The sequence below is a fragment of the Pagrus pagrus genome (assembly GCF_965226575.1).
Source record: "Pagrus pagrus genome assembly, chromosome: 11".
NCBI classification, from domain to species: Eukaryota; Metazoa; Chordata; class Actinopteri; order Spariformes; family Sparidae; genus Pagrus; species Pagrus pagrus.
Genome location: NC_140195.1, coordinates 11,256,839 through 11,283,250, shown reverse-complemented (window position 1 = coordinate 11,283,250; position 26,412 = coordinate 11,256,839). Strand labels below are relative to the sequence as shown.

The window sequence follows — 26,412 nt, the reverse complement described above, 5'->3', positions numbered from 1 at the left end:
TGTGGCCTGACCTTAAATTGCAGTTTCTGCAGTTGACTGTATCAACTTTTTGCCTGCAGCAGTTTATTCCAATTACTTTAAATGCTAAAACAGCAGGTTACAGTTCAACTGTGGGGCAGGGTTTTAGATTAAGTGAATGAGGCACAAATGAAGAAAAATCTGTAGAGGTAAACGATGCAGAGGAGTTTAACAAGTGGCTTAATCAGATACGTAGACCTCCATCCTGTTCCAGAGCATAAGGTTTGATACCAAGTGGAGCACTGAGTGCAGAAGGTGTCCCTCGTAATGTAAGTATGTCTAAGCACCACGCTCCTTCCCTGCCACTGTGCATCTTAATAACCTCAGGCCACCTACTTTTCTCCACCTACTTGTTGTTGCGCTAAAAATATGACCACATACTAATGTATATGGAAGAACCCAGAATAAGAGCTATGTAGTGATGTATACAATGTCATTATATTTTCAAGGTATCAGGAAGCAATATTTTAAAATCTCTGGAAAACTTTGAACACTATCGGTTCTTCTTTTCAGGTCACCGGTGCTGCTGCACTCCTGTCTTAGTCACCGCATCACACCACCCACTGTTTGTCTGGAAAAAAAAACTTAAAACCCTGTTTACTCTGAGCCACCTGGGCACACCTGTAGTCTGCCAGAAACAAATTACTGAAATGGCCTTATCATGTTGGAGATTGTTACGTTAAAAGCATTGCTTCTCAGCTGAGAGGCAGTCATGCTGTCTTTTGGGTTTGCGCACTTAAATTTCAGTGCCTGTTGAGACTAAAAGTACATTATTGACCTTCCAAACAACGGCTGACAAGAACAGTCTCAGCACACGCTCCACTCAGTACAGTAGCCGTTGTGGAGCTTTTCGATCACATCACAAAAACTTCAACATGGTATACTGACATGACAGCCTGCTGACAGTTTGCTGCAGAAGATCATGTACTTTGATCGAAACCTCCGCAACAGCCACTGAATTGAACTGAATAGTGAGATTGTCTTTAATGGCTTATTGTTGCTATTGTCATACATATTTCTTGACCTTTTTTGGCTTCATTGCCATTGAGTTCTTTAAAATGCGAATCCTTATTCAAGCACCGCCATTAGCATGTAGCTCATTGGCTAGATAGACCACTTTGTCATTGCTACTTAATGAAAATTGCAATAGAAACTAGAGGGATAGCAAATGGAGGCAGAATGCAATTGTTAATCAGTGGGAGGGTTTGTTTCAGTAGTCAGCATCTGTTGAGTCACAGTGGTATGTTAACACCAGCACACACATGAGCATTTCTATGTAGGTGTGATTAAGAAAAATACAGCACCAGTATTTTCCAGCTTCTGCTGTGTGACCAGATGACAGGGATAAAAAAGGACAGGTCTGAAAGGACAAAGAGAAACAGCTCAGACCTTGTAGCCTTCTGTACTTTGGTGTCGGAGCTGCGAAAACAGGAGGAAAAAATATACTAAAGTAAAATGCTTTGAGCTTCTGTGCTGTTGCTGCCTCTTAAAATATCCTTTGTTGGGTTAAAAACAATGACTTGTTTGAGATGGAGCAATTATCTTTGTTTATTCAGCTGGGAAAGAAAACAAAAGTCCATAGAAAACTAAATGTAACTAAATGTGAATCATGATTTTATGACCATACTATTTACTCTGGACCTTGCATATGCTGAGAAGACAGCTGATTATATTAATGCAGCAGTGCCTCCGCTAGTCTCACAGTCTCACTGTCACAGCTTTGCAGTGACAGTAATACTACTCTTACACCAAAATTAGCGTGAGGCTATTTAAATGTGGGTAACGTGCCGGAAAAGCAGGGAACAGTAGAGAGCAGCAGATCACATATCACATCCAACTACCTCCAGAAGACATTAAAACGTGTTGGAGAAGTCGTAATCAATAACACTCTCAACGAGACACATCGTGTTTTCTGGAGCCTCTTTCTCATCTACGTTGAGAGTCTCACATGTGCAGGCACGTAAGCCACTAACAACTTACAACAGCTATTTTTAAAATATATTTTATTTGAGTCTGTCTTTCAAACTTGGCGATGACTGGACGATATTTAAGCGCTGCTTGACAGAGACGAATGGAAAAGAATTAACAAGCCGACGGCCTTTACTTCAACACACACCATAGCATCAGGCCTGAAGCAGGGCGGTTATTAGAGGGTTTACACGGTAGTTGTGTTTTCATCACAGTCGATTGAAACCCAAGGTAAGTAAACCCTGCAGTAAACGCAATTATACACATTCACATTAAGGACAAAAGCCAGATGTCAGCAGCTGTAGGTGTTTTTTTTATCCAGTGTGAAAGGGGTACAAGACTCCAGGTAGCCGCTGTGCCCTGCTAAGAAGTAGTTTGTGAGCTTCAGAGGTGTTGGTAGGTCAGTTTTTGTGACTTTTGGATGAAGCTAGGCTATCTGTCTCCCTTGTTTCCAGTCTGTATGCTAAGCTAAGCTAACCAGCTGCTGGCTGTGGCTTCATATCCACATCGCTGTCAGTCCTCTTATCTGGTTCCTGGCGAGCGGTGTATTTCTCAAAATGTCAAACTATTCCTTAAGAACTGCTGTCAGATACTATAATCTAAAACACATTATTAGCTCTTACCATAAATAGTTTGTTTTTCAGCAGTATAGCTCGGTTAATATCTTTTTTAATGAATTCCAGATGGAGATCACAGCTTTTCAGATGACATATTTGCTGTAAACATAAAAAATGCCTCGTTTGCAAAGGCAAAGTCTAACAAAGCATTCATATTACAGAAACACAGTCCTTGTTAGTCATTCAAAGCTGGAGTTGAGCAGCACTCACATTTTACCGAACAGAACTGCTGATAAAAAGCTGAGAGAGGAAATGTGGCCAGTTTCTGTAAGTACTCAGGAGAGAGACTCACACAATGCACATTCAAACCCGAACACTGACTGCAGTGCTGACTAATGAGAAATAAATGAATTCATTGAGATAAATCGTTCATTAGTGTTTGCCATCGTAGTTTGTTGGGGATTTGAAAAGTTCAGTGCAATTTGTGTTTACAGAATTAATGGTTTCATCAGTCTAATTCTACCAGGAGGCGTCATTATTCCTCTGCTGTAAGGTAACTCTGACAGATACAGTCTATCACTGGTCCTCCACCATACCGTCCTAGTTTGTTACCACGCAGCGAGATTCAGGAGTCCGAATATGAGAGGCAGAATGTGTTCATTTCTGATAGTAAAACAGTTTTCCTTTTAGTTTCTGCATTATTGTCGTCTGTGTGCGAGGCAGAGCTGATGCATATCAAGTCCCACGTTTCTCAGTGGAAGCAGAGGCAGGTCAGGCTGTCTTTATAAACAGCAGGATAGATGACATGGGGAACTGGAACAGTGCAATTGTCTGTAACATCACAAGAGCCCCCCGTATGGCACCTACTCAACTTCCAAGTGTGTGTCAAGCAGAGAAACCGACAGCTTGACAACATGGCTTTTATCTCACACCCCAAATCTCTCCACAATCAGCTGAAAGAAAAAAGAAGAAGCGAACACATGAGAGGCTGTATTGAAAATGTGAAGCCACCCTCTTAGATAAGACTGTCTCTGTAGGTGCCCTGCTAGTTAAACATAGCCCAGCAGCCTCTCACATCCCCATTTAGACACAAGTTTGTCATTTGGGAGGAGGTCATCCCGGTGACAGTGATGAGGAGGCCCAGACGCCAGACACGCTGTCAGCGCTCGTTAAGATCAGCTCATTAAAGAATGAAATAAATAAGCTGGTAATGGAAAGTGTGAGAGAGGAGGGAGCGCTGGGAGACGTCACCATCTCCTCCCGCTCTGGGGAAGAATCCAGGGAGGGAGATGGATTGTAGCGATTGAGCTGTGAACCTGCGCGACACAGCTGCGTTTTCTGCAGCTAATGATTCTTTACAAAAAGCGGATCAGAGCTGAAGCACTTGTCATGTGTCACCGAGCCATGCAGCTGCCCCCCCACGTATAGCACCTCGCTCCAAGGCTGCCGCTGATCAGAAGAAGATGTGGTAGAGGGGAGCGGTGTGGAGATTTGTTGTGTGCGTGTAGGTGTGTGTGTGAGTGGAGGGGGGGAGCTTAAGACACTGATGCTGATTGATCATAGTCAGAAACATGGTCGATTGGAGATGTGAGGACAGACACATATACACAGGAATGCTCTGGAGACAGACAGATCTTTAAAAGTTTGACAAAGAGCCATCAGCTGTCAGTCAATCAAAGCTTGCAGATTGCTGATTTTTTTTTTTTTTTTTCCTGAGAGGGTGCAGACTGGGAGCACGCACCACAGCACCAGAACTTTATATTCCTCCCATGACTTGAGGAGAGAAAAGTTTTCTCATGGTGCTCTCTTTTTTTAACAGAGGGGCGCAAAATAAAAAGTCCCGGTTGCTGCCAAAAAAGAAAAAAATCACAAAACAATCAAATGAGTGTGTGCAAGTTTCACTCCGGTGGCCTTGGAAACATCTGTTGGATTTGCCTCTCTGGTCACTGGCAACATATCAAGGAAGCGAGTGAGAATGAGGGGAAAACAAATAATAGCTGTGATTTAGCAACAAAATTAGACATTTAGAAAGGCACAGAACGATATACATAATGACACATAAACAGGGCTCCTAACAGGTTGAATATGGAGGAGGGATGATGTAGCACTTAGTGGTTTGTCTCTTGTCAAACAGTACAATAAAAATATGGATTGACATCCCTCTAATGGGTGTAATGGTTGGTTTACGGGGGCAAAGCATAAAGAAAGCGTGTCTCTTTTTATAGCGAAAACAAACATTTAATTGGTTTAATGTATGCTCAATAAACTAAACCTATTTTGGTGCAACTTTTTTAGTGATTTATTTCTTGATGGTAGCGCTATGCCCTTGAAAAAAAAAAATCAATATTTCAGCTCAACAAATGTCGCAAACAGCGTTATTAATGCCTGGCAGCACTGGGCACTGTGAATATACAACTTTCCATTTGTCATTTTGCTTCTTAATACTATTAGTCCACCATTTTCCAGTTGGGGAGTTTAACTGAGTGGAGGTAAAGCATATTCAATTCCATCCGTTTGTTCATTCCCAGCTCACCATCCATCCTTCCACAGTCTAAAAGTCATGATGGAGCGACTGAGCACTCAATACAAAAAATTCACTCTGCTTCTCTCGGGCATCTGTTCTGCTGTGCTACAAACAAGCAGGTCCTACTGCATTTGTAGCTCCTTTTAGGGCAAAACATTTTACTTTTATTCAAGCAAACAGTGAAGGGAAAGCATAAAATCTATGTGCATGCCCTTGCTGCATTCTGTTTGCACGCATAGGGGCAAAAAAAATGTCTCGTTTTTTTCCAAATCCAAAGTCACTAGTCCAATAAAGCAATTACAGTAAAAGCAGGAGGTTGGAGTGCTCATGGTTTTCTGATGGACATTTTGGACATAATGAAAGCCAAATCCTGCATATGTCAGAAGCACTGAAGCTATGGATATCTGGGCAACAGTCTAACTAACATCTGTCTCAACATTTCCTCCTACCACAGGGTCCATTTTGTTTGTAATACTATTTTGGCTTTTGGCAGTCCTTCCTAAGCCTCCAATATGTTCTTCCATTCAAAATTTAATGTTAAATTCTTTGTGATGAACCATACAAAGCACAAATGATTAAATGAGGGGTGCAACTATTTGCTATTTTGACTTGTTGCATGTGACTTAAATGACGAAAAAGGATTTCCACCTTTTTCCTGTTTACAATAATTTACATAATTTGTTAAGAAATTAGATTAAAGTGGGTGCACCTATTTGCTGGTGCGCCTCAATGAAAAATGGAGGCACACCTGTGCAACCAGTGTGAAAAATGTGTCTTGTGCCCTGTGATATGTGTGTTGTTTTTGCAATTAAAGGGACATGTCGCCAATTTTACAAATGGAAAGCAGTTTACTAATCATTTTCATTGGTAACACCAGTGCGCCTGAGGTTTAGAGGTTTATCGAGATTATCGCAGTTTCATGGTGCATGTGATCTAAAAGAAGAAAAATGTATTTTCACCGTTTTTCCTGTTGACAATCATTCACATAATGTGATAACAAATTAAGTTAAATGGCGCACCGGTGCAACCATTATGAAAATGTAGTCTGTAGGTTTGTGATGTGTTATTTTTGCAAAAAAAAAAGGGGGCATGTCACCAATTTGACAAAAGAAAAGCAGTTAACAAGAGGTGCTACTACGAATACGTCTTCTGTAGTTGTGGCGTTAAAATAAATCCTTCAAATATTTAGGCAATTGGAGTTTCAAAGATGTTGGCAATGACCAGATCAAGAAGGGGTCCAATTAAAAATGTTTTTGGGCTGCATGTTAGGAACTGTAGGATCCAGTGGTGTTGACACTCAACCCAACCCAGGGACTAAAAGTGAGGATATCTCAGTCTCTTCTGCTTCGATTTTACATTTTTAATATGTCTCTTGTGAGCATCTCAACTTTATGGATGTAAACCATTAAATTGCTGTACAACTTTAATCAATTAATCATAAAGTCAAACATTTTTCCCAGAGATTTTCAATAGATAGATAGATAGCTAGATTGATAGATTAGGCAATACAAGCATAGAAACAATCTTTTCTTAGTGGTGTTCTCAGTCTATTCTGCCCCTCCCCAGTCCCTGCTCTATCTGTCCCTCTCCTATTACCCTTCAAGAGGGATGTCTGTTCGATACTCCTTCCTCCAGAGAACCATGACAAGGAGAAGCGAGAGGGAACAGTGATCAATTTCAGATATGGCCCGAAGCACAGGGTTTACTAACAAAAGAGATTTCATGCACTGTTTAAGCTATTGAGTGGCCAGTGGATTAGCTCACACTTCACATTAACCCTGAAACTCGACGACAAAGGCCCACTTAACAAATGCCCCGCAACCTACGCCGTGTGGGCCCACTTAGACTCCGATAGCATCAGTGGTAATTGAGACACTTCAGAGGCGACATACAGTGACATTTAGGAGACGCAGATGTTTAATGCGGAGTAATCCAAACACAGGCTAACGGAGGCGGTGCACCGGTGTCTGTCTAAAAACATGCAAGGCTGAGGTCACTGTCAGGGCATTTATTGATTGAGGGATTCCTACTAAAAATAATCCACACATAGCTAATTGTTAAAAGAAGACCTTTGTGTTAACATTTTTCAGATCTCCCCGGTGAACATTTTTGATCGCACACTCTTTGATTCTATGGCTGTTGAAAAACTGACCATTGACTGGAGGCTATAGATCCACTTAATTGGATTTTTCTGACTGAAGAAGGAGCTAATTATCTGAACACTGGCCACATTTTAAATACATCCGTCACAAGATATTCTTCACCCTGTAGATTGAGGAGAAAAGGCGATTTGCATTATTAATCTGACTGCTGTGTGACGTGTCATCGCTTTCCGGATAATGAAGTGCATGTAATGTGAAATGTAGCACTATCGCTGAAAAGTGATAAATTGTCTGCAGCTTGTTTTGAGCATCGTGAACTTAAAAATAGTTCCCAAACATTCCTCTTATTTACAAGAGCGGCACTTACAATAACAGCAAATATTTCTTACAGTGTTTTCAGGGCACATCATCATCCATCACCGCTGTGTTACAATGAGGACTGACTGTGTAATTTGTTTGCTTTGTTTGCTTACAGCAGTTGTTTGCTGAATCTCATGTTCCGCTGGAAAAAAAAAAAAACAGCAGGGAGAAAAAAAAGAGAAAAGAGGAAAAACTGAAGCGTTTTCAGAAACTCGACACGGCTTTCATCTCGTTTCCTCTGCCTTGTTTTGTCTTCCCTTTACTATTCAGTGTGCACCAGCGAAATGCAATGTGATTGTAACAATGAATAAATGCAGCGTTATTCTTACTTTGGATTGTTTGGTGTTGAATGTATTCAATATGAAACCATTGCATCTCAGATTGTGTTAGTCACACTGTCGTGATTGAAAGGCTTAATAGTCCAACATGTTCACAAAGGGACTATAAACTCTCAGCCTTCGACACAATGTGCAGTCTTGTGTGATCATATTCATTAATTTAATCATCAATCAATCTCAAAAACTTCTCTGTGTTTATTATTTATTTATTTTTTGCATCCTTTGAACAAATCTGCGGTTAATATATGTGCAATCAGCACTAATAACTGATCTCCATATTCATTTCTTAACACTTGTGCTTTAAACGCTTCACTGAGCTAATGTTGATTCATGAGGTTGTAATTCTGCTGAGAACATTTAACCTGAGATGGAAATCAAACTGAGACAGTTTGGGAGTTCAACTCAAACTTCTGCACATAGAGAGCACAATTAGGAGTGTGGCGCAGTTTTCATATTGGATTTAGGGATTGAATTATGGGGAGGGGTTGAGAGGGTCTCCTCCTAATTAAGACTTGGAACAACCCCAAAAGAGGTAAAAACAACTGCAAATAAATGTCAAAACATTTATTTAGCCTTTTTACCTGTAATCTTAAATATTGCAATCCATATTTCCCATAGTCATGCCTAGAAAAATCTTGTAATCCAATTTCAGATACCCCTAAACAGGACCATACCACTTCTTAACATTGGTGTGAGCTGAACGTCTTCCCTGCCCGCCTCACATCACTGCCCTCATTGGCTTGTGAGACATCCTCACATTTAATAGTCCTATTTGTAAGAAGTTGATTTTTAATCATATATTGACGCTTTGGGATTGTAGGTCAGGTCGGCCGCCATCCCAGAGTGTCATTATATGACGAGTTGGGAATGAGACTTAAAAATGACATAGGTTGACATAGGTTTAATTCTGCGCCAGGATGGACAGGTTGATCACGGGCCGGTTGTGAAAGACTTAGTTGAGTGGTGTGACAACCGCTTCTAAAAGTTAAATGTTAACAAAACTAAAGAGACAGCCATCGACTTCCGGAAAACCTCCCGCCCAATCTTCCCAACTACAATTGAGAGTTAACTTGTTGAGAAGGTTATTTGTTGCAAGTACCTCGGGACAGTCGTCGATAAGAATTTAAATCATGACCATAACAACAGCAGTCTGCAAAAAGGGCCTGCGGAGACTTTACTGACTGACTGAATACTTTTAATGTGGACAAGACACTAATGGTTTTATTTATGGTATATTCATTATCTTAACCTTTTATTTTATCTCATGGTATCGTAACCTTTCTGTGCACAACATAAATGATCTGTCCAATATCATAAAAACAATGCCAGCATAATAATTGGCACTCAGCAGCTTTCTTTGTCAGATATGAAGGACGAGGAAGGCAAGTTCGATCTTGGCCAGCTCTGACCATCCACTCTCAGTCTTGGAGGAATCGGTTCATCCCCCATCTGGTTGGAGATACAGGCTCCCTATAGGGCAAAGACCAATAGGTAGAAATGTTCCTATGTCCCAGGTGTAATAAACACGCTTAATCTGCTCTAAAACCTCACATGCACTGATCAGCAGCACTTTATAATAGTTACCAACTCATGTATTGATTCTTTTAACGAACAATACATTTTCTTTTCTTTCGGTTGTTACACTGTCGTGATGTCTTCTGTCCTCTTGTATGTTGTGTTTGTGCTTTCACCCACTTCTGTAAGTCAAATTTCCCTTCGAGAGGGCCAATAAAAGCCTGAACTGAACTAGTTATATACACTTTACTTTTCCAACCTTCAGAGTTTCTGAATTAGATTGTGTCAAGTGTCTACAGACGAATTAATGAAGCTAATATTTGCTTTAACATTTGCCTGGTGCGCCCTCTCATTTCCAATGTTGTCTCATCTTTAATCTGAGGGTGTTTGAATCCACATCAGATTATGAGATCAGGAATTTATCCTTTTTATTATTAGACTGAATGTGTTTCCTTCCTCATAAAACTTTTTATGCATTATGCCACAATGCAGTAATGCATTCCACTGTCGACCCCTGGAACGGCCTGAAAGTGTTGATGAGATACAGACAAATGTGCAATCCACAGGGCCGCTAGTGCAGTGAGGGCCTGTTAAAATGCAAACGCTCTGTCAAAATGTAATAATTCTTAATAATTTATCAGTCATCGGTTTGGGTCAGGGTAGGACGGCGTCTGGGGATGCATTTTGGTTATTTTGTTTATACATGAGGTCGAGGTGGATGATTGGATCACACATCAGACTTAAACAAATCAAACTGCTGTTCCTTCACATTTCCAACAAAGAGACATTGTTTTTTTTAAGCCACAATCATTCACTTACCTTAAGCGCATGTTTTAGTATTCTAACCATGAACCTAACTAAGTTGTTTCTGTGCCTAAACATAATCTAACCAGTGTCGTAGTCAGAATGTGAAAACCTTCAAACCCATGCTGCATGTTTCATTCCCAGAGAGCCAAAACAATGAACAATGTGTCATGGTGCTAATACAAACTGAGACCTGTTCCATGCAGGATTTAGATGCTTTATACTGGTGGAGACAATTGAGCTGCCCCAAATTCAAACTGAGTTAATTCGGGTAGATATTGTTTTGCTTTTTTTTTTTTAGTTTTACCTAAAGTTGCTCAACTTAAATGACCTGCAGCATCTAATTCTTCTTTCCCTGTTGCTAGCTTGCTGAAGGCGATCCATTGTCTTAGGAGCCGCAATATAATTAACTTGGAAAAATGAGTGCACCTCGCATGAAAAAGCACACCAGTTTCCCCCAAGATCCGCATCCTAAGCTAGAGATTACAGACGCTTTTGATCCGTTCTTAAACACAGATTTGTGTGAGTGTGTGTTTCCCTCTGTCGACAATGGGATGAAAAAAATGAAGCGATTAGCGGAACCAGAAATCTCATTACGCACCCGATGCAGAGGCTGCCGCGTTGAATGAAACGGCGCACAAGCACACAAACGTACAGGTTATTGTCCGTACTTCCACGCAGGATGCATGTTTATACCCATTCATGAAGAAAACACACATACACAGCTTCATTTAAGTGAAAGCGAAATCATTTCTTCTTTGTTCAGAGCGGATAGAAGGATATTGAACCGGCGCCGTCTGGAAACGCAGTCAGTTCTGCTTGTGTGAGTGATTATCGGTGCCTGACTGGAATGATATCACAGGGTGTTCTGTCTTTATTTACCCATATTGATCTGCTTGTTACAATAGTCCAGATGAATGTTTGAGGGGAAAATTGAAAGCAATTGAGTCTGACGCAACATGGTGTCTGATTCTTGTCGCAGGTTAAACAGATGCTCAGCTCCTTCTACCCATAAACCACCTGTGCAGTGACTGTAAAACATCCCTCCTAACCAACCCGCTAAATAATGAGAACACGACTGGGAATTCTATTACCTGCTAATCTACATTCAAGGACTTCTGGTACACTGTGCTGTATTAAGCTTCGCTCACGCTGTTGCTCAGAGGTTGTTCTTTTCTGAAGCATATAAAAGGAAAACAGCTGTTTTTTTACCGGTTTTAATGTAATTGTTAATTCTTGTATAAACCTCTTAACCCTTCAGTGGTGTTTAGTCAGATTGGATAATGCCAACAAAATATGTAAAAAAAAAAAAAAATCCTCCAGGGTTTTTATGGTTGGAGATATTTACAATAAATAAGCCACTGCACTGCCTGTGGCTTTAAACTCTCCACACAAAAACAATATTTTAACATAATAAATTCAGGAAGCAAAACTCTGTGTGACTTTCGGTGTTTTATGAGTCTGTTTACATTCAGATCACCTTTAGCAGCACTGCTGAGCGAAACACCAGCTCGTACAGAAATGTGATTTGTTGGGATGTGTTGCGGTGGAAGAAGTGCTCAGATATTTTACTTAAAGTCCCAATTTTGACAGAAATGTGTTTTTCTTTCTGTTTCTACACTTGGATGCTTGAACTTCGCCGTGTAGAATGATGCATGTGCAGAGTTTGACACTAGAAGGCTGTTTTCACATTCATCTGCTGAAAGTGTACATTTTCTCTGCACTCATTGAAAATCAGATTTTGTGTGGCGGGGCTCTGAGCATGATTTGCGACATCAAATGCTTTGGAAGCAAATGCGGGTCCAGTATTTGGTGTACACAAGTGTGATGTGGAAACTTGCAGGCGTAGACACAGAGAATGGACTCCACAGTGAAGTAGTAGACATCTTGTGTCCAGCAGTTAACCTTATGAAATGAGAAATATTTGATTATTCATATATTCTGGCATGTTTAACAAGAGAGAAGGAGTAGGTCTTAAAGCTGTGATGTTCTGCTTCACAAATTTGCTAGATATTTCTCTAAAATCTTCGTCTTTGAGAAATACTGGAATGTTTTACCTTTCTTGACCTCAAACATTTATTCGAATAACATTTTTTTATTTTAAGTTTAAAGGGAGCATCTCTCTTTGGCGGAAATGCAAACAACTCTATCTTATCTGGCACCAGCTTTTATGTTGTATTTCATAAGCTTATCATAATGTATTTTAATCTGAAAAGTAACTAAACCTGTCAAATAAAGTGCTGTAAAAAGTAAAATATTTTTGCAGTGGTGTGGAGGTATAAAGCAGCATAAAATTGAAATATTTATAAAATGCGTACTTCAGTGCAGCACTTGATTAAACGTACTTCTTCACTCTCCAACACTGCTGATGTGTGTGACTTTCTCCACTGGTCTTCAGACTGTGCGTGAATAAGTGTGTGTGTCCCTCCATCACATGTCTTGTAATCTACATCTCTTAGTATCGAGTGTGTATCTCCCTCCATAAATCCTCTTGATACACTATCATACGTTTCCTTGCTCACACACACTCTGTATCTCTCCATCTCTCTCATCTCCCCTCCCTCTCTTGTGTGTGTTTGTACAGTGCAGCTCAATGTGCCGTGACAGAGTAAACGCTGACACCAACACCTGTTCCCTGAAGGTCACCCCCCCCCCCACAACACACACACACACACACACACACACACACACACACACAGAAACATGCACAAAACCTCCAACTTTTACCAACAAGGTTTCGGTTTATATGTATTCTTTCTGAGAGACGTGCACCGAGCTCGATCCTTCCTACACAGTACCCACTTATCCTGTTTTATTTTCAATTGATTGCTGACAGTCATGCATTATTCATATATGCAACCTTGAGTTCTCGTGAAAAGTTGTCCTTTGCTTGAGTGTTTGTTTGCGTGTATCATTAACACATCGCTCTGCAGGGAAAGAAAACAGCCCCCCAGGTCTCTTAGCATTAGCGACCCTACTGCCCACACGGATGTCACACCAGTGTAATTAGCAGCGAGAGGAGCAGCCTCTGGCACTGCTCACTGTTAAAGTCACTGCGGAAGCCAGAACAGTAGGCTATGTCTCTTTGCCGTCTTGTTGTTGTTGTATCTCATTATTTCTTGTCCACAGACAAATATGACCTTCACGACAATTTGTGATCATCAGAATTACTGCGGCTCACACACACCCACCGGGTAACGAGAACAGGAGGATGGATTGTTAGCACCGACGAGAACACTGAAGGAGCGCCACAGATGTAGAAAAGCTGGATAAATTACATGCAAATATCTGCAAAGAATTTGGTGATTTTAGTAGCACTTGTAGATTGTGAAATGTCCACTTATAACAGGAGATATTTCCCGTATTTCCAAAGGCACATTATCTATAATACAGGCGCATAAACAGAAAGTTGGCAGAGAAGTGAGAAACTTTTCCATTTGACGTGAGAGTGAACCTGTAGTGCTGGTGCCTGTAGTGAAGGATGAGATGAAATTATTTTTGTTGTGCAGCGGGTTTGGATTCGGAGGGGGTGAGAGAGGGAAGGTAAACTAGCTGATTCTCATGAATTTAAAGAGGCTACTTTACAGGGTTAATATACATAAACGCCTCCTTAGCAACCACAGAGTCATACGACTGTCATGCAGATTTTCCAACAGTTTTTGAATGCATAGTGGTCGGACATCGTTTTCATCATCATCTTAACCACTCTGCATTATGGAAGCACAACAGTGAGGATGACAGAGACAGCTTTCTACAGCAATTACATTGTTCCGACCAAAGTCATTTTTATGAGACCATACATTCACATGTAGCCTATAATAACCTTTCTTATTTTGAGATCTTTCAAGAGAGCAAGTAGATAAACCTTCATGGTTCAAGTTACCAAAATAAGTCCACCTGTCATGATATTTTTATTTTGCATTTGTTTGAATGTATACTATACTATGTATACTATTTTTTTCATTAAAAATTATAATACAAGCTTTACAATTTGAGTGAAACGTGTCCATGAATTTAAGAATATAAGAGTATGAGTATTTGGTATTTCCCCCTTTTGCTTTAATGACATCATGTGCTCGAGCAGGCATGGACTCCACAAGTTCATAATAAATGATTCGACAGGTCAATTCTGTGCAGGTGTCCAACTCCAGAGGAGTTTTTTCCAGTCACCACTGTGAAATTCTGGTATTTGTTTGATCCCACCAAAAGCATTTGGCCTTGTTTCTATCCTGAGAAGTGATTTTAAAACCGCTACCACTACACTTCCTCTGAGACCACTTCCTTCCACTTCCACCGCTTCCTCTGAGACCACTACAAGACAGCTTTCTTCTGACAGAACTTTTGCTGATTGGAGTCTTGTTTGGTTATTTGGCGAATTCTTCATCAGTTATGAAGTTGCTTTTCAATCTCTCAAGGAACTAAGCCTGATGTGTTGATCTTCTGATGCTGTGGTCACTTTGGGTTTGCTTGAGCATGCTTTGGATGCAACTGATCCAGTTTATGTAAAGCGTTGTAAAATTCGATGCACTGCCCCCGTAAAAATCTCGAGTCTAGCCATGAATTGATGCTGAGAAAGACTCTCTTTGCTTAGAAAAACAATTTGACTTCTGACACTTTCATTTTCTTTTCTGAATCCTCAAACTATCTATTTCCAGGTTTATGTGACAATATTAGACTATATGTCAGTGCAGTTTCAGACTTTTGCACCTCACCGTGTTCTTCTGAGCTCTTCCCGTGGGTTGGGGTCAGTTGGACACAGGTGATATCACATTCATCTGTGCACCAACCTAAGTCTAACTGCATTTGAATAAAAATTGCAATTATAATTACAGTTGGTGGGTTGCTGACCTGCTTAGGCTGATTAGCTGAGTGTTTCATAGTGTTCATATTTTAAGGATGTTATTTTTATGTCAACTTTGATTTTTACTTAATTACTCATGAATATTTAATGTCATAAAAAAAGGGGCCTCAGGGGCTTTAAACTTGCTACAATGCCATAAACTGTGTTCAATTAAGTCCCACTTATTGCCAACATTACCAGCCTTTTCTTGAATTTTAACAACAAAAATTTGTTCATAACATAGAATCAAAAGAGCAAAGAAGTAGATCATTTTAAGTACATGGGCACAATCATTGGTCAGACCCTTACCGTTAAGGAAGAGAGCACAAAAGAGAGCCACAGAGTTTGTTTTTAATCAGGAAGCACATACTTCAGCATTCAGCAGCCCGGCTGACAGCTTTTTATCATTTAACGTAGCAGCTTGGTACGGCAACATGAGTGCAAGGAAGGTGATTGGCAAGTCGTGAAAACAACTTTGCAATATATTTGACAGCACTCTACACAGAAAGGCCAACGTATAACTGTAGATACCTCACACCCACTACACTCAGAGATTGAGCTGCTCCCATCTGGCCATCAATTCAGGGTCCAGAGGGCCAGGTAGAACATATAAGAAGGCTGTTATTCCCTATAGGCCATACAAGCATTGAAAACAGAATGACTGCATCAGGGAACACCTGTTATTTTATAGGATGCTCTCTCTTATGTAACCTATTTGCTGCTACCTGACTATTTGGGCTTCTGTATGGAGAATTTTGTCTTTAACGACGTGTAGTGCTTGTACTTTTCTTGTACTTTGGCAGAAGCCAAGACAAAATGGTGGACAATATTTTTCCATTTTATATTTATTTTACTTCTGGTGAAAAATCCAAATAAATCTGTTACTGTATATACTGTATGTTGTTTGACGTTGATGTATATAGTTTCATAGAGTAGCTGCAATTTTTCTAAATGAATAGATGAAAACTTTCAGAGGATTTGAGGAGATTGTCTAACAGTTTCTGTTCAATTAAGAGCATTTGAGAAAAAACCTGTCCTTGTACTAAGTAGACTGAAATGCTTGTATGTAAATCTTTCCTCTCGCAGGAGGAAAACTTAAGTCTTAAGCATTCCAAAGAAAGCGCATTCACAGAGCATAACCTCCGCAGCTCAGAAATAATGAAATATGAATAGGACAATCTGCTGTCTCGTCTGAGGCACAACGTGGAGAAAGTGAAAGAATCCTCAAGTGGTTGATATAAAGCAGCCTTTTATGTAATAAAGTATTCAAATATAAGCTAAACTCACTGAAAGATGTCTTAACTATTGAGTCTTTTGTTAGTTCTCAGCCGTGAAACATAGCTTTTTTTTCTCTTCACTGAGACTTTTCTTTTTTTTTCTTTTAAGAGTCCCATTCACACCGACCTCCAGTCAGGGCCTAGCTTTTAGCAGTGTCACAGGTCTTTGCAAGGGGAGCAGCCTTGTGAGTCTGAGGCCTGTGAAAGCATCCAGGGATGTTAGAGAAGGTCTGTCTGCCATCCAAGGACTGTCCCCTGGAGGTGCCGGCTGAGGCTGCTGCAAGGTCAGCCTGCTGCCGGCTGCACGTCCCCAGGCTAAGTGCTCTGTTCTGTGTCACTGTGGGGAGATGAGGTGAGGGTCTGGTTGAAGTTTGAAAGCATCCGTCTGCTGACATAGGTCTGATGTCACACCTGGGCTAGAGAGAGATCACAGTGGACATCGACCTGATTTGACACCAGGAAATGGATTAGGACAGTTTGCTAAAAAGAGGGTTACAACACTCTTTACTGTGGCCGGGGAAAAAACAAAGACTGAATCCGACTAATTACCAAACTATGCAAAGGAAGGATGTTGCCATAGTTGTGATGGGCTGGGAATTGCCTGCAGCAATGAACACAACTGATATTTTTCATTTTCAGTCATCAATATTGAACTGAATTTTATGGTCTCTGCATTTTTTATTAAATGCCTCCACATAATGTATTGGTTGTGTCCGCCGCTCTTTCAGTTGACAGTGCCTGACGCCAATGTGCACTGGAGTATTCAATGAAAAATGAATTAAGGGCAAATGATTGGTGTCGTTGCTTAATTGTGTTGCTGTATTATTATGGCATTATTATTACATTTCATTCTCTCCTCTGACTCGAATTGCTCATCTTTTCTGTTAAACGATTTTGGATTGTGTCATTCACACAAGGCTTTTGTTGTTTAGAACTTTTGTTGAACTGATTTTGCATTGTGTGTTGAAGCATATAAGCGTGTTATGTATGTTCTTGTGCATGTAAAAAGGTCTTGACTGATGAAACAGAGCGTTTCAGAAAGAGGGTGAATACAGTGCTGCAGGACTGAACAGTATGAGAAAACTGACGTGTTTGTTTGAGAATTAAACATGTAAATCTATTCCAGCAGTAACCTAAAATAAATGTATGAACCCGGAAAATGAGCACAATATGTCTCCTTTAATATGCTGTCAAAATGTGAGCAATCGTTGTTGGTTGCAATGATAAAAAACTAATTCCCCACAACACAGATTTACAATTCATTTATCCAGAAGATCTGAAAACAGTTGAAAAGCCCTTTCTTTGTCATCTTTTTTTTTTTTGCATTTATATATTTGTGAGTGTTTATGCTAAATGACTGCCCTCAGGTGGGGCAGACATGTTTTTCATCTAGTCCCCGTTGTACTTTAAAGTGCTTGCTAGGTTAACGCGTCTATGTTAAACAGCGCCGTCGTGATTTTTGAATGACAAAAAGAAGAACAAAGTAAATCAGACACGTAAAACAGAAAAGTCAAAAAATATGTGGCGTATTGTTGTTGGAGAAGATAATATGTGCTAAGTGATTCCAATTGTTTTTGAAATAATTGCGTTCACAATTATAGCAAAAAAGAAAAGGAAAACGATTGTCAACAGCTTTGTTTTTTTTGGTTTTTTTTGGTGCTCTGCCTCACCTGCTCTCCACCAACACAGAGTCACATTCACAGGGAGGCTTGAAATTCTGCTGTGTGTTTTAATCAGTCAGTCTTTCTCTCTTCCTCTCTGTGGAGTGCTGTGAAGCAAATGAAAAGTAAGCAAGTGATGTATAGAGGCAAGACACTGACACAGAGTCTGCAGTTGCTCCTGCTGGAGACGGAAACCGCTGTGCATATCTTCCTTTGAGGCTCCTGATAAATGCCATCATTTCAGGTTTTTGTTTGGTGGCAGCTTTATTTGTTAAAATATCTATACTCCTGCAGTTTAAGCCTGCTTTGACACAAATTGGACAAAATGCACATTTGAAAGAAAGTTTAAAGGTATAAAAGGAACCACAGATGTTTATAAAAAGTTCACATCATCAGAGGAGGACAGCTTCGTTTGTCACAACGTGACAACAATATAACAAAGGTTTCAATTGACTGTAGGATGACATGGAAATGTAATTCAAAAAGAAGTCAAACCAAATTGCATTTCTTCAACTTTCTAAAAAAAACTCCCCGGCCCGGCACATCTGACTGTGGCCGACACACACAGGTGGCTGCTCTCTATCTCTGACTCCATTTTAGTGCAGCCTCACTCAAATACAAATTTAAAGCAATGCAATTTACCACCTGAGCTTGTAACAGCAGCTCAGCAGCTGTAAAACTGCTACACCCTCAATAAAGACGGGTAGATGATCCCATAACCAATATAAAACAAAACAAGGTCATTTAATGAATGCTTTTATCCAGATCGTCTGACAGTGTGTGCGCATGACTTTTATGTTATCACAGTACAAATTGAATCTACAATGATAGCAACAACAATAAGATTACAAAATATGTTTGTGCATTTGCGAAGCACTCATAGAGTACTAAATACCATGATGTCACTGACTGAGCATCCTAATACTGGGACTTACACTGCAACACAAGAACAATGCTGTATCTTGATTTTCTTGTCTCATGACTCATCAGCTGGTGAGGATGTTGAGTTTTTGCCCGGGAAATGCTGCTTTAACTTCAGTCACGTGTGTGGGATACACTGAACGTGTGTGTGTGTACGTAACCATCACATTTAAAATTCTTAAAGCAAGCAAGCAAGACATCTTCCAGCAATAGTGTTATTTCAGCTGGCAAAACTGGCTAGAAAATAAGTAGCCTGCTTTTGGAGTACCCCTGAAATCGGGAAAGCTTTGTTTTGAATTTTGAGTGGGTCACGTCCCCACCTCAGCAAATACAGAGAGCCGAAGTCGTGCCTCTTCTGGTGGACCACCTATGGGACCTTATTTCAGAAAAAAATGTATGGTAGTGAATGGAGAAAGACAAATACATTTTTTATCCCGCCATGAATCACACATCTGATGTTTTTCAATTTAAAAGATAATTTTTCAATTTGAGAAAGTTGAATAAGTTAGTAAACACGTACCATATAGCGTTGATGGAGAGCTGCACTGGCTGTAAGATTCACAGGTTGAGTTAAACAGCCTCATTGCATCATATTTCCTAGAAACAAGAGTTTTGTAGAATAGTAAATAGACACATTCACTGATAATTGTAGCCTATGAAAAAAAATCTTGTTTACAAACTATCGACTGATGTGGTGATTTAAATTAATCCTGTCATTTTTTCAATTACACAGCATGCTCAAGTTTTTCGTACTTGGCCTGTTCCCACAAATAAGGTTTCTTCATGAACAAGTCAATACTGAGCAGTTAAAATGTGTGAAATTGAATAGTTTCATCTCATTTGTGAGAGCAGAGTGTTTAGAGATCAAAGTGTAAATTTGGGGAAATGAAATCTGTACTGATGGTATTTCTCCCCCCCCCCCCAACTTACATTACCTTAAGGTAATGAGATGATACGAACATATTCCCCCATTTTATTATCAGATTTTAATTTCTTTTGGTCAAACTCATTCCCTGCTGTGTTGCTGCACCAGCAGATTTTTCGAAACACCCTGCACACATCTGTCCTTTCTCTACCCCTCACCTCATTTTCACTTTTCTACTTATACAGTATGTTATCTTTTCGGACAGCTCTCGTACGCAAATACATGCACCCTGGTTTGCTTGATTGCCTACACACTGCTCCTACTCCTAATGCTAATCTGTTCTGTTACCTATTCAAATACCCCTGTGGAGGTTATCAACTGTCGGAATATATATACATATTTATCTAATTTGCAGGAATATAATATTAAAGTCAGTCTTTGAGAGCATAACCATGTGAAATTAACTGCATATTAAGAACGCAGCAGTGCTAATTCTGACTTTCTCTCAACACATCAATCTACTTCCATCTGGTCTGTCAGAAGTGACCTACATTGGTATGAAATGCTACAAGGCTCCCTACATCCTATCCTCCCAACACACTCGCACACACATTCCCCACCTCCCTTCTTCCTCTGACCCAACCTGTCGGATCTGAGCCATCCCAGGGCATTTAGCAGTGTTTGCCCCAGCTGAACCCTGGTCCACCTCACAGCTCCTCAGGGGGCATTTCTCATAGCTCAGCCTGATCTCCGGCACTCCAGCTGGGGCTGACACCCTCCGGGGATGAGGTGGGGGCGGGGGCGAGGGTGGAGGTGTGGCGACTCTGCTCCCAGACAACAACAGAGAGTGAAAAGCTTCAGACTTTGATAAGAGGACCTGAGGACCTGGGTGATATGTGTGCACACATGTCACAAACACCACCACTGCTGATATATACACACACACACAAACATGCTTGCATCCACTTCTGTTAAAGTGAATGTGCAAATATGCAAAGGGGCACTTAAATTGATACCGAAACACTTGTTTTGCATAAAAATCAAGGTCACGCAGGCTCAATTGAATGCCAGCCTCTTTATCAAAAGCATTTCTCGTAATTAAATGGAAACAAAGAATTATAAATTAACAGAGTGCTGAGGTTAGTGAGGCCATATTAACCGTGTGTGTGTGTGGGAGGGCTGGGCTTATTTTGATGCTTGTTTTCAGCCTCCTGCAGATTGCTGGTTCCTGCAATGTATCTGAGTCTTTAAAGGTATATGAAAGAGATGTGTCCTGTTGTTCTAGTGAGCTGCATTGTTCACATAGAGGTGGAACGGCAAAATTAATATCTTAGTCTTGCTGCAATACCCAAAACTAAAGACATGGAGGCAGACGGGGTGCATTGCTTCTGCTGGCTATGCTGTAAACTTTAAAATGAAGAGGAGTTACTTGGCTCTTTGGAGTTTAATCTGTGCTATTGATCATGATGTGAAGTTTTGCGCTCTCTGCCTGAGGGATCTGTGTTTTTTTTTTTATAAAAGGAATAATCTCTGGTAATCATAATCAGCCCTGCATTTTCTCTTTATCCACACAACGAAGGCCATTCAGTCCTTGTCCTGAGGGCTGTGTTGTTATCATGTTGGTCTCTCTGTGTGTGTGAGTAAGTCTGCGGATGTGTTTTGTGTGTGTGCGTGTGTGTGTTGTGAAGTTGCAACACAGCCAGCAGCCTCTTTGAGGGAAAATCACAGCCATGGTCGGAGCCAGATGAGGAGCAGTCTGGGTGCTACAGGGAACTTCGTCCATGCGCAATACCAACACTCCTGGAGGTAACACGGGGGGAGACTAATCAACTAATCACTGCCACACTGTCAGGAACCAGGCAGTTTCTGTGGGAAGCTGAGGATAGAGAGTTACACAACAAGCCACATGTTCTCAGTTTCGTGAAGTTTAGTGACGCTCATAATGAGTTTTGTTGAGGTTGTTGGAGGTGGTGATTAAATTTAATGGCCACTTTTGAGGCTGAGGTTGAGTTTATATTTCAGTCTTTTTCAAAGGTTTACTTTTGTCCACTGTCCGTCTTTGCATTTTGCATCTGGCATATAGTGCCAGTACTCTTGCCACCTTACAAGCATTGACAACCATTTTCTGCATGGGAACAATACGATCTTTGTTGTTATCTCATCCACCTCTGCACTTTATTTCTTTGGATTGGAACTTCTTATTGACTTCTTCAGTCCAATTTCCAGATATCTATCTAAAATGATTTAGCTACATGGTTTTGTTTAAAGCTGTAGGGTTAGTTGACCACTAGTGGGCAGACTTAAAGCAAATAAGTATTGTTACGTTTTCACCCATGTCCATTTGTTGGTTGGTTTGTGAGCAGGATTAGACAAAAACTACTGAAAGGATTGAACCAACTGTCAGAATTAAACAAAACAATCATCAACAGTAATCAGCTGTTTGCCTAAAACACCTGCATGCTGCTGGTGAAAACAGGATTAAAGAGAGGTGAAACAATGTGCTGAGCGAGGCTAAAGGGGGAGCTGAGGGGAACTGCAGAGCAGGACAACACATCTCTGTGGGTTTGTCTCCACAAGCGTCATCTTTCACATCACACGTAGTCTGTAATCAACTGTTTCTGGAAAAAAAACATGAATTAGTGCTACTGAAAAAAATGTGCCTGCGTCAGTGTGCATGTAATACTTTGAATATTTGATTTTTTTGCGTAGCAGCTTACACAAAATGTGGTCCATTTCTGTATATATGAAATTTTTCTGAGAGTCCCGGGTTATTTTGTTGACCTCATCATGATAACCAGAAGCACATCTCCTCCATTATAGCCAGAGTGGTTGCACCCTCAATTTCTCTTCAGTGCTTTTACCCAGATGCAGCAAAGGGACAGCATGGCACTTACACATGCAGCTGCTAAAAGCTGCCCCCCATTGACTCTCACCTCTGGGTAACACAGATAAACATCCAGCTTTAGTCTCAGTAGGCAATAACAGTCTGTGTGTGTGTTTCCCGGAACATGTACTGTAATAGTACACCAACTGTGCAAGACGATCTCCTTATTGAGGCTGAAACGATATCCTGATATACATATTAGCATTCAGACATACAGCGACAAACATTAGCATTTCAAGAGTTTCATGTTGACCTGCTTTTCAACACTTATGCGTATTATAATTAAACACTGAAGATTTGTGCTCAAAAAAACTTCCACTGGTGAGGATTATCATTATCATTCAAAGCCTGGAGCAATTTGTGGCAAATCAGTGACGTTTCAAAGTTAATGTCTACCGCGCTCACCTGAGGAGGCTGTGGCCGTGGGCTTGACTTCTAAATCGAGAAACACCTTCAGCAATGATAATCCCCTGCATGCAAGCGCGCGCATCTGAACTAAAGACCAGACCGCCGAGATCGGCTTCGGTGCCCACTGTTTTGACATCAGATATAAGTCAATAAGTGAATGAGTCGAGGATCACTGTTTGTTTTTATCAAGTTGTGTGTGTGTTTGGGAGAGGGCGATGAAGAATGTAGCCATCTATTTCTGTGAAGATTATTTTCTCTAAGGTTTTTTTTTTTTACGCTGTACACACAATTAATATGTTCGTTGCTCAACCACCCAAATGATTATTTGTTTATTCGTCTTGTGTTGACTGCGCACAATCCCCCCCTAGAGTCACACTGGCCCCATGTTAATTATTTTGTCAACCCTCATATCTCTTTTAATTGTTTTGGGTTTGTTTATCCTGGAGATCAAATTGAGCTTGGAGAGATTGTGGGTGGCTGCCAACGCGGATCAGCCAGGAAGACAGATGAATGCATGTCAAATAGTCTGACAATTGGAGCCACTTTGAGGCACACTGACAGTATTAATGACTTAAATGGATGTATGGATGGGGTGATCACGTTCGGGCACCTAATAAAGCCCTATTTAAATGGGCTTTCATACAAGTTTGAGACATTCAGGAATAAAAACGCAGCTGCTCATCCAGCAAGGCCACTATCTTCCTTACAATGCATCTAATAGCTTAAAGTGCTGTTGGCTACGAAACTGTTATTTCTGTAATGGCGGCAGAATGATTCTCTGCTGTCTGACAGCCTAGAGGAATCACATCCTTTGAAATTAAAACACTGTACCTACCAATACAAGTTTAAATACGAGTTTAGCTCACATTCACGGGTGTATTTTTGGTGTTTCTCTCCTCTCTTACGTCCTGTATTCAGTCAGAACATGTTTCAATCAAGATTTTTATCAGGGGTTGTTGCTCAAAACATTATCTCAGTCAGTATATCCAAAATCCTAATTACTTCTGTTATGCAGCTCCAAATTCCCAGGTGTAAGCGGTGTCATTTCTCTTGTAAAGTGAAAATATTCATTACCGTGCCGACAACATTCCCTGCAGGCACAGTTAAAATTATTCCAGTCATCACTTTAGTTTGGTATCAAAAATCAGGTTGTGAGTTTTAAATGTTGCAACTCATCCTGGCGTAAATCTAAATAAGCTTTGGAAAAACATGTGTTTTTATGACTCTGTGACGTAAGTGATAAATACTGGGCAACACCACTGGGTACTCATAAATAACCAAAGCTTTCATTTTTGGCTTACATGCTTGCTTGTGATCTGGAAAAAAAACCTGACTGCAATCACACTTGTACGTCTCTCATGCTTAATGGGTTCAGTCTCCAGTGACTCTCAGATGCTTTTGAATGGTACAACTCCCAGAACTGTACTGAAAGCATTTATGGTGAAGTGATGATATACTGTATATCCCTAAGGCTATAGCTGTAAAATGGACTTGTAGTAAAAGAAAATGGTACAATGTGGAGTTTGTCATTGATGTTATAAGCTTTTGATTTTAAATATTACAACTCAGCTTTAGAAAAAATGTGTTTTACTACTTTGTAATGTAAGGTAAGTAATACTGGACAACACTTATTTTGGTTTACATGCTTGTTTGTGATCTGGAAAAAAAAAACGATAGCATTCATTGCTAATGCCATGGTTTGGACTTTACTGTGGCTTGTTTTCGTGGTTTTTATTTTGCTTTGTGTTTCAGAGGTGCTGGGAGAGGCTGGGTGTGGTTTCCTGCTGGAGTAATCAGCTCCCCTTCTTATACCGTGGTCTGGTCTCTGCTTGCTGCCAGATTATTATCACCAGCTCGAGTCGGTACGTGGTCTACCTAAACGATCCTAGTGATTTCAAGTGTTTCTAGATTGGTTTTTTTGCCTTCACTCTAACTTTGCCTGTTTCTCCGCTTCCTCACTGTGTGAGCTTCTCCTGGACCGGCTCCTCGGCCAAACGCCACCCAGCCGCCGGCACCTCTGCCACTCTGCACGCTCTGGATTCCCCCGAGCACGCAGCCTGCTCGCACAGTCTCCTCCGTCTCCTCACACAGAGACATCTGCCTGAGTCGGAGCTCTCCACCTCCACCTGCCTAAAGTTCATCGTGTTCAATAAATTACCCTTTAATCTACTCCCTGTTTGGTGTCCGCTTCTGTGTCCACTACAAAATCCATTTACGAATCGTCACAGCTTAATGGGTTCAGTCTCCAGTGACTCTCAGATGCTTTTGTATGGTACAACTCCCAGAACTATACTTAAAGCACTTATGGTGATGTGATGATATATATTTCTAAGGCTATATCTGTAACATGGTCTTCCCACATGCAGAGAAAATGGTATAATATGGAGTTTGTCACTGATGTTATAAGCTTTTGATCAGAAAATGTTACACTGTGAAAGACTTCCACTCTGCTGGGGCATGAAGAAAAGACTTTCATCATATCCCTGAAACATACAATGTAGTCTGTGCAAAATTTATAAAGGACAGCCTGATGATTCATATCAGAAAGAACTGTTTAAGGTTGTTTTCGTTTTTGTCTTTTTTTATAAATGTAATGTAAAAAAAAAAAAAGCTGGCTGCTTTGCATACATATTTTATCAAATTAAGCGAGCAGCTGCAGGTGGAAAACTTCCTCCCCGGTGACATTAAATGAGTGTCACAGACAGTTTTATTGAAACATTTGATAAGTAATGGCGGAGGTAAATAAAATTACACTTAAAAGATTCAGCAGTGTTTCATTTTTCACTGTTCGGCCATTGACTCAGCATCTCTGGTTGCGCTATCTATTCAGGCTATGATTGGAATATTTCTTTAAGCTTCCGGAGAAGGTCAGAAAAGTAATTAACCTTGTTCTGTGTGCATCAACAGAGGGAGTGAGACGACTCTCTCTCTCTCTGTTTCTCTCTCGCTCGCTCGCGCACAAATACTCAACACTGTAAGGTTGTATTTAAATGGACAGATTAATGCAAAAGCGATTAAACATTCGGGGTTCAGTGTTTTCCCTTTGTTCCAAAACTAATGGAAATAAAGACGACAGTAACACGTTGTCCAGTGTTCGCATGAGTTTGCTCCTTTTATAGAGCGACACAAAGACAGACGGATGCTGACATTTAAATAATAGCACTTTAATCACAGGAAGCAGGAGTGGACATTCCTCCATTTTGCTCTCACTTCTTCTCGGCTGCCCTGTCCGTCTCTTTTCTTCATCCCACCTTTTACTCGGCACCTGTCTGTACACCCCCCCACCTCCCCACCTCCCTCCCCTCCTCTCGCTCTTTCACTCTCCAGACTTGGACAGTTTCAATTTATGAAATCCACACAGGTGTTGAGA

The 26,412-nt window shown here is 40.6% G+C and overlaps 1 long non-coding RNA gene across 1 annotated transcript in view; it reads left to right on the top strand.

Moving 5' to 3' along the window:
- LOC311265155 overlaps positions 1 to 25,176 on the top strand; it is a 46,715-nt gene extending 21,539 nt beyond the window's left edge. The window contains exon 3 of the long non-coding RNA XR_014623544.1: positions 24,795 to 25,176. This is a non-coding gene — a long non-coding RNA (uncharacterized lncRNA). The remainder of the gene's footprint in view (positions 1 to 24,794) is intronic.
- Positions 25,177 to 26,412: the final 1,236 nt, after the last annotated feature.